Source organism: Struthio camelus, chromosome 2 (genome assembly GCF_040807025.1).
Source record: "Struthio camelus isolate bStrCam1 chromosome 2, bStrCam1.hap1, whole genome shotgun sequence".
NCBI classification, from domain to species: Eukaryota; Metazoa; Chordata; class Aves; order Struthioniformes; family Struthionidae; genus Struthio; species Struthio camelus.
In genome coordinates, this window is record NC_090943.1 from 16,089,927 (window position 1) to 16,102,193 (window position 12,267).

Below are 12,267 nucleotides of genomic sequence, written 5' to 3' on the forward strand. Positions count from 1 at the left end.
TTTCCTTTTCCTTAGAGGTTTGTGTTACTGTACTACAGGAACCATATATGTTGCCTCTTGTAAGTTAATTATGCTTTATCTTTTTAATGTTTTTTTTTTTTAATTTGCCTCCCTATTTGTGGCGAAGAATTGTGTATCATTATAAATTAGTTATCTACTTTGATCCTGCTTCTCTGAAATATGCACAGCTTATCTAGTTAACCTGCCTTGCTTAATGCAGGCAGGTTATACTATGCTAACCAGCTGGTGAAAAATTTCCCAGCGTGACTTTTCTGAATTTGATTCATATATTGTTGCCTCAAAGATAACAGCACTGACATAGCATAAGGAAGTGAAAATGTACGCTAAGAAGGACAGCTCAAGAGAGAGCAATGAGAAAGAAAAATGATTGTGCATGGGGTCCTGTGCCTCTCCTGCCCTTGGATTCACCTACCTGGAGCAAAGCAAATGGCGTGCAGCATGCTCTGCAGGGCTATGAACAACAGCAGACAGACACATGAGTATACTTGGCACTTTTTTTTTTTTTTTTTTTTTGGTTCTTTTTGCCTTTGCCATTTAGTCAGTAGCCAGGTTTGGTTTGGTTTTGTTTTGTTCTGAAACGGGCTTACCCATGTATGTATTATGAGAATGAGAATAGCCACCTCTGTAGAAATAATTTTTTTAGGATATACTTTCTTCATACTTGGAAACCTGATCTTTGTGGGCTCTCTAAACTGCAGAGGAAGAATTTGGAAACCGCATGGGAGATTCTTTGATCTAAGTCTCATCAGTGTTAAGTCCCTTAACTATAAACCGCTGTGATATGCCACGGTCTCCACTTGCAGTTATCTTTCCTATTCCTATTGGGTTGAAACTGGCCAGTACAATTTTTCAGACTGCAGAGCAGAGTATTTTTTTTCATATATCTGAAAGACAGAGTGCTTTCTAATTCCCTTGTTAACAGAATATGAAAATTTATTTCTGTAATGAAATATCTCGAGATAGGAGAAAAGCGTATATGCGTTATATGAGAGACTTTCACACTGACATACCATTTTTGTTAAAAACAGACTTAAAATGAGACTTAGTTTCATTTGGCTTTGAGTCTTTTTTTAACATGGCTTAGTTATGCATGTCTCCTCTGTTACCGTCGGCTAAGACACAGTATTTCAGTAGATTTTAGTTATAATTTGCAGGGCTTAAAAGCCCTGTAATGGAAATGTGTGTGTTAGTTTCGTTTTATAGCTAGGGACACTCTTTGTTCGTACTAATACAAGAGGGAGATATAGCATTTACCGGATTAACAATGTGAGTGAAGTGGTGAGATACAACGGAATTGGCTAAGGAGAGATACAGAGGAAATGCAAAGGGTCTTGCATCTCCTTTGTGATATGTTTAAGTCACTATGCAATGAAGACAGGTTTCTGCTTTCAAAATAAAAAACGCAATGTTTTGAGCGGAAGTTCTGAAGGATGCAATAGCCATGAAATTTCTTCATCCAAGTTTTTTTGAGCAGTGCTTTTCTTTTCTCTTTCTGGTGAGACATTCGTTAATTCTGTCATTTCAGACATGATTTCACAAAATGAGAGAAGGAAGAGTTAAGTTATTTACAAATGTTGAAATAGAGTGTTTTAATGCAGAAAATGTTGCTGTAGGAGAGAGGTGGAAAGAAATTTAAAAAACAAAAAGTGTGTGCGTCAGTTTTTTTCTTTGTGATAGAAAGTCTTTGCCGTCGGCTTGTCACGTAGTGATGAAATAGTTCACAGCAAATGTACCCAAACAGAGTACAACATAAAATAAAAAGAATGTATCTTGTTTTTCTCCTGAGTCATGTATAAAATTCATGATTTTTGTAGAACTGCAGAATAGCTGAGGTTGGCAGGCACCTGTAGAGATCATCTGGCCCAACCCTGCAGCTCAAGCAGGGTCACCTAGAGCGTGTTGCCTGCGAGCGTGTCTAGTCAAGTTTTGAATAGCTGCAAGGATGGAAACTCTGCAACCTCTCTGGGCAACCTGTTCCAGTGTTCGGTGATGCTCACAGTAGAAAAGTCTCTTCTTGTGTTGAAAGGGAATTTTACCTGTTTCAATATGTGTCTGTTGCCTCTTGTCCTTCCACTGGATGCCACTGAGAAAATCTGACTTTCCTTAGAAAGCAGCTGGTGGTATTTCAGTGCAATAAAAATTAAAGTTTCTATGGCAGAACTCAACATTCCTGACTTTCGAAATAATAAAACCAACGCAGTATTTCTCAGTATCGTCTTTTTTTTTTTTTTCCTATGTTGTTGAAATGAGAGCCTGAAATACCTTTTTTGGAATGGCTGCAGCAAGTTGGGAATGAGAGGCATAAAATGAGAAATCCTTGCCTGGTGCGCAGAGAGAGAATGACCAAGTGTATCACTTGATGCTGTACTATTCAGTTTGCTGTGTACACAGACGGGTACTGTTCAACTGTTTAGATCCCAAAGCCAGTCATTTCCGGACATGTCAGGAAATAGGAAAAAATCTAACAGCCCACCATTCCCTCAAGTTTAAGTTATGATTTTCTCCATCTTTTTTGCTCTTTTCTCACTCTGAGCTGCCCGTTTGTGGAAGCTGATCTATCAGATTTCCCCTCTGTCCCCAAGAAAAGGCAGGAGATTAGGGGGTCCATATTGAAGAAATAAAATGGAGAACCTAAGATAGGATACTTTTTTTTTGCTTTTCCACTGTGAGGCTGAGTGAATCTGTTGATCTCTCTTAATCTTTGTTCTTCATCAGTAAAATAGGAATAATATGGTTTTTCTCCCAGTGCTGTGCTATCCTGACTATCTTTCTGTATGATGACAGATGTGACAGATGCAGCTGCCAGGCAGACAGTGTCCCCGGTGGGGTGAACACAGGCAAGGGAGACTCGTGGCACAGCGCGAGTCCCTTACCGGGGGTGAAGGCATGGTGGGAACTGCCCAGGATGTTTCTGTTTTCACTGCAGTAAACGTGATGTACAGCATCTATCTTGGAAAGAAGATAAAAGCTGTACTGCCAACGCAAAGCTCTCAAGTTCGTGGTATAAGAAAATTTATATTGTAACAAGTGGCTGAGGTTTCCTCTGCTACTCACCTAAACAAATACATCCTCTGCAAATTCTAATTTTTAAATGTTCATATCTATTTCTTTTATTTGTTTATGTTTTAGTTCTCCATCAAAATACAAAGTTTTCAGGTGTAGGCCTGGAGCCTTTTCATTTGGTGACATTGGGGTATTTTCTTGGTTGTTTGGTTGTCGTCCTTCCCCACCTCCCCCCTTTCTTTTTAAATATAATTCACCCTAGATTTGAAAAGGAATAATCTCTGCACCTGAAAGAGTAGCTTGATTAAAGATTGAATAAATAAATAAAAAGAAGTTGGATGTTGAGGTTTAGTGGACTTTTTCAAGTTTAGAAAGGCATATACTTTTTCTTTGCTGAGAATTGGCACTGGATTTTGACTAGTTCTCATCTATTTAGTTGTAACCCACAACAATTGACTTACATTGCATTTGCATTATAAACTTCCGTTCAAGAGTTTTTGCAGATGCTTTTTTTTTTTTCCATATTATCATGGTTGTTTATTAGTGCAAAGCAGGTTTGAATTTTGTCTGAATGTGTAGAGAGTGAGAAAAAGAAGCTAGTTGTGCTTGAAATACACACTGTTCTTACTATATGGTTCTGACAGGATTTCTGAAAGGCTTAAATAGCGATTATTTCAGCCTTTTAAAGGTATTTAAAAGAATTTTAAGTCATCTTACTGTACATACTAGTCGCGCAACAAAACAAGGAAAGACAACTAAGAAAGGGCATCTCAGAATAAAATTCAGAATCGTGCAGGGAACTGCTTTGGACGAAGGACTAGTATGGCTGAGGAAGCAATGATGAGCTTAGTGAGTGGGGAACTGAGCTCCAGTAGATATCGGCTTTCAAACCAGGAAAGTTTAGGCAACTTCTAGGCTTATTCCTGTTATGACAGAATTTGGGGCTGAAACAGATGTCACTGAACCTTCACTGACCCTGAGCTTCAGGTGCCCGTTCTTTGCTACCACCCACACAGGTTTACTATACTTTTGTAAATCAGCTTTTCTGTTCCTGTATATACATGCCAACTTAGGAGCATTGCCCACCGAGCACATGAAGTAAAAGAAGCCTGGACAAAAGCTAAAAACTAGACGGAGAATGATGGGAAGCTGTTTAGTGTGAGAAAAGACTTGTAAATTAATAGAAAGGAAGCCAAATCAAGGGACCCCCTGTGAGACTGTAAGGAGCCTCAGGTGACAGTGCTGCTGTAAACTCAGGTGAGCGAGAAACCTGCCATTACAAGTGTATGTCTAAATAAGTATACGGGCATTTTCCAGCAGGCCTCCAGAGACATTTCTGCTCAAGGTCTGAAACGAATTCTCAAGTCAGACAGACGTGGCTTGATGACCTCGTAACCGGGTGTTTTTCTGGGAGCCTTGCCGAGTCCCCTGCTTATATCATTAAAGATGGATCACAGCAGTGATTTTGGTGAGGGCTGGCAAACTGAAGGAGCTGCGGCCTGGCTGTATACAGAGGGCTACGACCACTTCCTCACGGGGCTTGGCATGCGTTTGGGGTATTGCCTTCGTGTTTCTGCTCCTGTCCTCAACTCGCTACTCACAGAACGGTTGGCTCTTCCACCTCGCCTCCCTTTTTCTTTTCAGGTCTGCAGACGTAATGTTTTAATTATACAAATAGCCAGTTGCCCCTTTCACATTTTAGAAGTGTGGTCACCTGAAAGCACTTACCTAGCACAGTCTTTGTTTCAACATCTAAAGATCAGGTTCTTGTGTCATTTCCTGTACCTATGTTCCCTTATCCCTCAAAATATATTTAGTATTAATATTCCATTTTTAAAATCCTATCTTCAGAGCATACTTTTGAAATGATTTCATTAGCAATTTTTTTCCGCTCCTGCAATTAAATTTCTTTTTGTTTGATTTCTTAGGAGAGGAGGACTGAAAGCAAACAGACAAAACTTTGCAAATACTATTTCATCTAAATCCAATAGACCTTAAATGCTGTATGATTTTGGATACAAAATCAAATATCTGATGAAAATGGCAGGATTGTGCATAATTATAATGCCTATAAAAAATAACTACATAGATTCATATATAGCTGGATATAAACCAGCCTTTAGAGGCCTTTAAAATAGCACAGCAAAAAGAGGTAAGAATTGGCTGACTTCTGAAAATTTAAAAATAGAAGATCAAATTGCACAAATCTTTTTGTGTAGTCTCATTAGTATTGTCGTATGAAGAGAAGATGCTCTAACTACTTTTAATTTGTTAATTTGATCATTATTTTACTGTCTTTAAAAGAAGTCACAAAGACCTATGTGGATTTAAAAACTGAAAACAAACTTTCTCAGAGATAGTATGTAATTGGCCTACATGGCCTATTTCACTTTTATGAAAAGGAGTAACAAGAAATATTCTGCTTTCTAAGTGTACCGTGTGCAAGAATCAAAACTGTAGCTTCATGACACTGATTCATTTATTTTTCTTTAAAATGAAGCTAAAGAAAACCATACTTTTTTCTGTCATCTTAAGAAGCTTACTGAAATAAAATCCAACTTCTGAATTATGGTTACGGAATATCAACCAGCATGTATTATGTTGGTTGTTTCACATTCCCTTTCTTGAGATTTTATTGTGAGATTAGTAATTAGAGAGAGAATCGAGGAAGAATTTCTTTTCTGTCCCTCAGTCTGAGAAATAACAATATGCACTGTACCTGGCAATTTTTAGTTTTGCATGCATACATGCAAAGATTATGACATTTTTGATTTTCCTTTGTAAACAAGCAAGATCAACAGAATGATTTGGATTGGCAGTGTCACAGTTTTTAGTTTACTTTTAATTTAACCCATGTTCTTTGACACCGAATATCTACATATACCACCAGCTGCACAGAAAAGCATCCGTTCATCACAGCCCCTAGTAATTGCTTTTTTTCTTTAGGTCAGGCCTTGCTTGTCAATCAAAAAATAGCACTGAATATATGAATTGGAATTGCAAAACTTTGGAAATTTCTGAACATAAGGTGATAGAAGTTGAATATAACATTGACTTTTAAATTGTCTTTTCCCTCATTGGCATCTAATGAGCTAGTCTTGATGCATAATGAATTAATTCTGTTCATGGAACCGTAGAGGCGGGCTAAGGACTAGCAACGAAAATGACTTGGGAGTGGTTACTCTTCCCTTTCCCTTTCATCATAGATAGGGAGTGCAAAATGACTGTGTTCCTGGACAGAATATTAGATATGCATATTCTGCATTCTAAGACTATTTTTAAGGGTAGCTGGAAATGACTCATGTTCAAGGTTGGAGCTGAGAGGAGGCACAAAGCTAAAGTAGTTCTTTAATGCAGGAGTCCTCTTATACTTTACTCCTTGGAGAGTGATCTAAAATCAGCAGTTCTTGATACTGTGTTACTGGAACTGATTCTTTGTTAGACGCCTCTGATGGCTATGCCTTATATGGATTATTTTGACTTCTGAAGTCATGCTCTTCAATATACCTTAAAAAAAGCAAGCTTTGAAACTAAACTGTAAAATGATAAAATAAACTGAATCTTCCAAGAGGAAAAGGAAGATCACCCAAGCAGTATTGTCAGACTCTTAAGATATACAGATGTTTATAAAGAGTCACTGAGTGCTTGGCACAACTGGTTTCTAGGTAATCTGTTAAAATTTGGCACAATCAGTTTATGAAAAGCTGCTAATGAATAGAGAGATCAGTTGCAATTTTGACCTCAATGTCAGAGGATTTTTTTTTTTTTTGGTGAGTTTCTGTAAGTTCAAAACATCTGTTAGGTTAATTAATGTTCTATGTATAACATATTTTCCCCGTAAAATAGATATTTGTACAGCCGCCTTTTTTGAGAAATAGGGATCCAGTTGTTCTCATTTATTTGTTTGAAGTCCTGTAGAAATACAAGGAAGCTGTTTACTAGGCCTTCAGACAACATGAAAAACTGGTATATATATGTATTATTGCATATACATATTCATGTTTGCATCAGACAGAGATGTATTTACATTAGTTATGTGGGTGTTTTGTTAGTAACGCCTTCCAGAATCCTGTCTTGAGTGTGACATATAACTGTGCAGGAGCTAATGTGTTGAGTTGTACATAGTGGAGCACGAGAAGAAATAAAAGCAACTTTTGTTCAGCCAATAGGTATATTTGTAGAAACGCCTTTACCTAAAATCTGTTAAATAAAATGGATAATTTCAAAAGATTAAACTTCTTCTCATCTGCCATCAACATGAACAATTCTTATCTCAGTCCCAGGCCATCATGATTGTGACCTTCGTTAAGCCATGCTAGGGATGTTTCGGGCCTGCAGTAACTACTGGCTAATACAGCATCTTATTCTAATCTGACACCCTGTTTAAAGGTAGAACGTATTGGTGTCAATTATTCTAAAAATAAATGTAACACATATTTTAAAATGCCTGCTTTGCATAGATGGGAGAAGACTGGGAACATGAAGTCTTTATTTTAGTCTTTAGCAAATGTTAGACTTTCTGTGAACTTCGACAAATCAGTGACTCTGGGGCTCACCTCAACTTTTCCATTCTCAAAAGGCCACCAAGGGTGTGTGTGTGTGTGTGTGTAGAATACTCTGTAAATGGTTGATTTCGTATTACATACACTCTGTAGCATGCATTGTCTATGTGAATTCTGAATTTCCTCCGTTTTTGCCAGATGCGTTTACACCAATATAAAGAACTAGCATACATAAATTTCCTTTTTGTAAAATGTCAGTTAATAAACAGCATTCTTACTGTTCTGCATAAACAACATGGAATTACATTAAAAAAATTATTCTTCTACTCCATTTAGAAGAATATATATTTTTCTGCAATTTTCTTTTTTTTTCCCCAAATAAAGAAATGAAGGTTAAATTAAGAACTCCCTGACAATGCCACTCTAAGTATTTTCTGCATAGCCAAACTAGGGGAATTAAAAAGCAACTAAAAATGATTTCCAAAAACATACAGTGTACAAAAACCAAGGATGGCAGAGCAAAAAAACTGAGTACCCCAAACAGTCTCTTTTAGTAAAGATACTGGCAGGGAGGTAGATAATCTGCTATAGGAATAATTAAAATGCAAATCTGATTTAGATTTTGGGTTCACCTTCCAGAAAGTTGTATTGAAGAGATCTTCAATCTATTTCACTCTTTTTATATTGCTATCCAGTAGTGAGAGAAAATACTGTAAGCTTGTGACATTTTACATTGGAAGCAATTAAAAGAAAACCTGACCTCTTAACTATTTGGAAAGTAGCCTAATAGCAAATGAACTGATAGACCTGGCACTGTCACATTACAGTGTGGAGGGTGTTATGATTGGGATAGGGATGCTGGTGATTCTTTGGTGCTACAACTGTAGGTTAAAATCACTAGCGAGTTTATGCTCTAGCAGCCAATAAATAAAGTGCCCAGATCGTGCAAATGCATCAGTTCATCTGTAAGCTGCAGAGTCTTTGATGAGAGGCTCATTATATATTGCAAATCATCGAAAACTGAAGGTACAGAGAAATCACTTTACTTTTTCTATCACCTTTCACCCAACGCTCCAGCAAACCCCTGCAGGGAAACCAGACGGAACTAAATCTTGAGGTGTTAGAATATGTAGCCTCATTAAAAATACTGCAAAATGTTACTATTAAGTGTAGCAGTAATACTATGACTTGACAGATTTAGTGTTTTATTGATCAGTTTCCATTACAAATATTATAAACCTGACATGGCCTGCAGTCCCCTGTTTAGGAAAAACTTTTTTTTTTTTTTTTCCTAAAGATTAGAGCATTTAATTGTAACTGATGATCCGTGTCAGTAGCAGTCCCAGGAGGGCTTACAGCTGCAGCTCCGGAAGAAACGAGAATGCTCTCTATGACCCTGATGGCTTCTTTGCCATAAAATCTGTCTCTAAATGGTATTGAAGTTTAAAGCAACACACAACTTTTCCAGTCAGATGGATAGTCGGAGCAGGTGTGCTAGTGCTTTGTTTTGGGTTTCTAAATAGATCATGCTGAATAGAAGAAAAGCTTTCTGGGTTGTTCATCTGCATGTTTTACCTTTTATAGCAAACAAAATAGCAGTTGGTTCAGTAAATCCCAATGTATAAGCTGCAGCTATGTGTTTTCCCTTTCCACCTCTATCCTTTGTTGCCACTGCTGTCTTTGAATTAAATCTGACAGAAGCAATAATGGACATATGTGTGTAGACAGGGTGCCAAGTAGCCCCCCGCATCTGAAGTTTTTGTTGCGCAACTGTCCAAGAGAAGGACTGTGTGCGTCAGTGTTTAAAATGCTGGTCTCGCTATGCCTCTGCTCTAGCTTAATGCTCGTGCGGTGCTGTCACCAATGAAGTACAGAGATTGCTTTTTGCCAAAAAGGAACAACAAAGAAATGGGTGTAGGACTGGTCTATGGCAGGTTGTTTTTCTGCAGTTTCCCTCTTTGGCTAGCACCACCGTTGTTCTACGTGCGAGTCCAACACCGGCAAAGTATTTTATTACGTTCTGACAATAGTGCTATTTTGAGCGGCCATGAGTAGCAGCATTATAAAACATAACAAGTCACAAGCACCTTATCTGAGTAACGTTCCAGCTCCTACTTCTGCTGGTAGATCTAAACGGACAGAAAAACTGTGATTTAGCTTGCTTTCTGTAGAAAATGAGCTGATTTATGTCTTAGCAAGAAAAAGGTAGTCTTCTACAGAAGTAGACTGCAGTAGAAATATTTAGGTAAACAGATAGAATATATTCTTGTAGTCATCACAGTCATTATTTTAGGAGAAAACGCCTAGCAAAATTCTTGACATTAGAATAGCTGCACTGAAGAGAAGCATAATTCGACTCTCTGCTTAGATAATTTGACATATATTATGTGCTGAAGCGCTTAAGACTTTTTACAGCAAGATATTCCAACATGAAGTGTAAGCAATAATATTGCCTTGCATAATTCAGATCACAGACTTAGTGTTTGGATGATTGAAGATGAACTTTTGATTGATTGATGAATTTATTTTCCCTTCTCTTTTACTCTTGCAAAAAAATTCTTTTGCATGTGGCTATGTGGCTCATGGGCACTGTGTGGAGAGAGATTTTTGTTTAGCATAAATAAAAATGTCTTTTTAAAGAGTCTGTATTGAAAATTGTGTGCATGAATCCATAAAAAAAGATTATCTATGAAGTGTAGAAATACAGAAAAAATCTCGTTACATGTGAGGAAGGAATTTCTTTTCATTCGGCGTAGGTGATAGTCTGCCAGATAAAAAGTTATTGTCAGGTGGCAATAACTCATGAACCAACTGTGCGGGGGCTATTTCGTACACCAAATCTTATCTCTTTATTTCTTTATCCAGACTGATTTTGTTGTAAAGCCTTTCCACCATTTGGAAAAATTTAAATTGTTGCTTTGGCTTATAGCAATTGCGGCACCTCTATCACCAAAAGAGGAGACTTGAGAAGAGAAGCAACAGGAAAAAATCAATTCCTGCAAGTTGCTGGCTGTCTTTTATGACTCTGCTAAGGGACGGTTGTGCAAAGCAGTGACTGTCTTCCCCTTCTCTAAACAAGAGACTGAGCAGGTTTCTTTCCAGTTTGCTGTGTGGTTAACCACACTGAAAGCTGGAAATTTTTTTTCAGTTGTTGGACTAAATCATTTACGGCAGGGTAAACTAATTTATGATGATGATTTGTTAGGATGGTTACTTGTGCAGACGTTTTATTGTAAGGATATCTTGTGCTGGTTGAATTCAAGCTTTAATATCTTGAAATGGAAGACTTTTTTTCTAGTTCTTTTCCAGAAAATAATCTGTCATTGGTTGGGAAGCCTAAGTTTGGTATTTATGGAAGGAGACAGCTCTCACAGTGGAAGCTTTGGAAAACTGTGCTACGTCTCGCAATGCTATTGACAGATTAATTTCCTAGCAAAACATGTTAAATATTTGCAAGAAATAAAATTGTAAAGGACAGGGGGAGGGTAGATTTGGTGCTACAGTTTATGTTTTAAAATATTGGACTACTATTGTGCCAGAAACAGGTACTAATAATATAGTAAGTAGAATGCTTATAGAATGAAGTATTTTGTTCTAAGAAGGTCAAAAATTTGCTGTGTGCTGTATGAATAAAAAAATAGTTTTTAACTATGGAAGCACATTGTTTTTTGTTTATTTTTTCAGAGATTTTCCAGATTCCTATAGGTGATAATATTGCAAATTATGTAGGACTATAATCCCAGTTTATTTGCTCATGAATAACTATCAGAAAGATCAATACTCTCTCTTAACTCTTTGGATTGGTGTGGGAGTGGATAATCAAACTTTGACTGGCAAAAATACTCTTGTTTCTGAAAGATCTTTATAGTCTATTTATAATCCCCTTTTGAACAGCTAAGTAGAATTTCGGTTCCATATGTTATTTTGGTTGGAGGCACGTAGCCTGTTGTAAAATATCGGTAGTTCTGTTGACTGTGGTGGGCTAGGGATAACTCCCATCACCGAGGTTCTCTCTCTGTGTTTTTATTGACTTTTACTGTCTGGCCTCAGTAAGGGCTAATTATCTTTAGACGCTGAAGAATTTGTAGTTTGTGGGAAAGATGTGCAGAAAATTTAAACTATAACTCATCAATTAAAGGAAAAAATATTTCTTTTTTTATCAGTCTCAATGGGATACACGTATCTCCGTCAGCACAATCTCTATCTGCTGCTGTTTTATAAAGTGCTTACATTTGTATGTTTTCAGGCAAGCCAAGCAAACAAGGATAGGAAAAATACCCTAAACTGAGGAAAACAAGCTTTCTAACAAATTTTCTAGTGTGAATTCTTTACTTGATATGTTACACATAAACATTTAATATTGAAGTATTAAAGAAAAAAAGTATATAATCAGTCACAGTCTTTCCTTTTGATGTGGAATAATAAATCCAAGTTTTGGACTGTCTACCATGCTCTTTTTCTTTTTTTAGGACAGTACCTTGAGCAGTGAGACAGCTCTGACCGTAAAATTGGTTACATACAAGTACTTGGGAAAATTACATATTGGCCTTAGCTATCACTACGTGTACCGCTGTAGGGTAAATTTCTTTTGGGAAGAATGAAATTAAAGAGCCCGGTAATCTGAAAGCCTTGCTGAGTACGTACATGGCAAGTCCATCTATTAGAGGTGTTAAGTTGGAAAAAAGAGGAGGTGAGGCGTAAGTGGGAGAAGGAGGCAGAGGACCGTTGAGGGCTGGGTTTG

General features: G+C 37.3%; 1 protein-coding gene across 26 annotated transcripts in view; it reads left to right on the forward strand.

The window, feature by feature from the left end:
- Positions 1–12,267, forward strand: part of PARD3 (par-3 family cell polarity regulator) — a 468,531-nt gene that overhangs the window by 194,554 nt on the left and 261,710 nt on the right. The gene's annotated exons all lie outside the window — the stretch shown is intronic.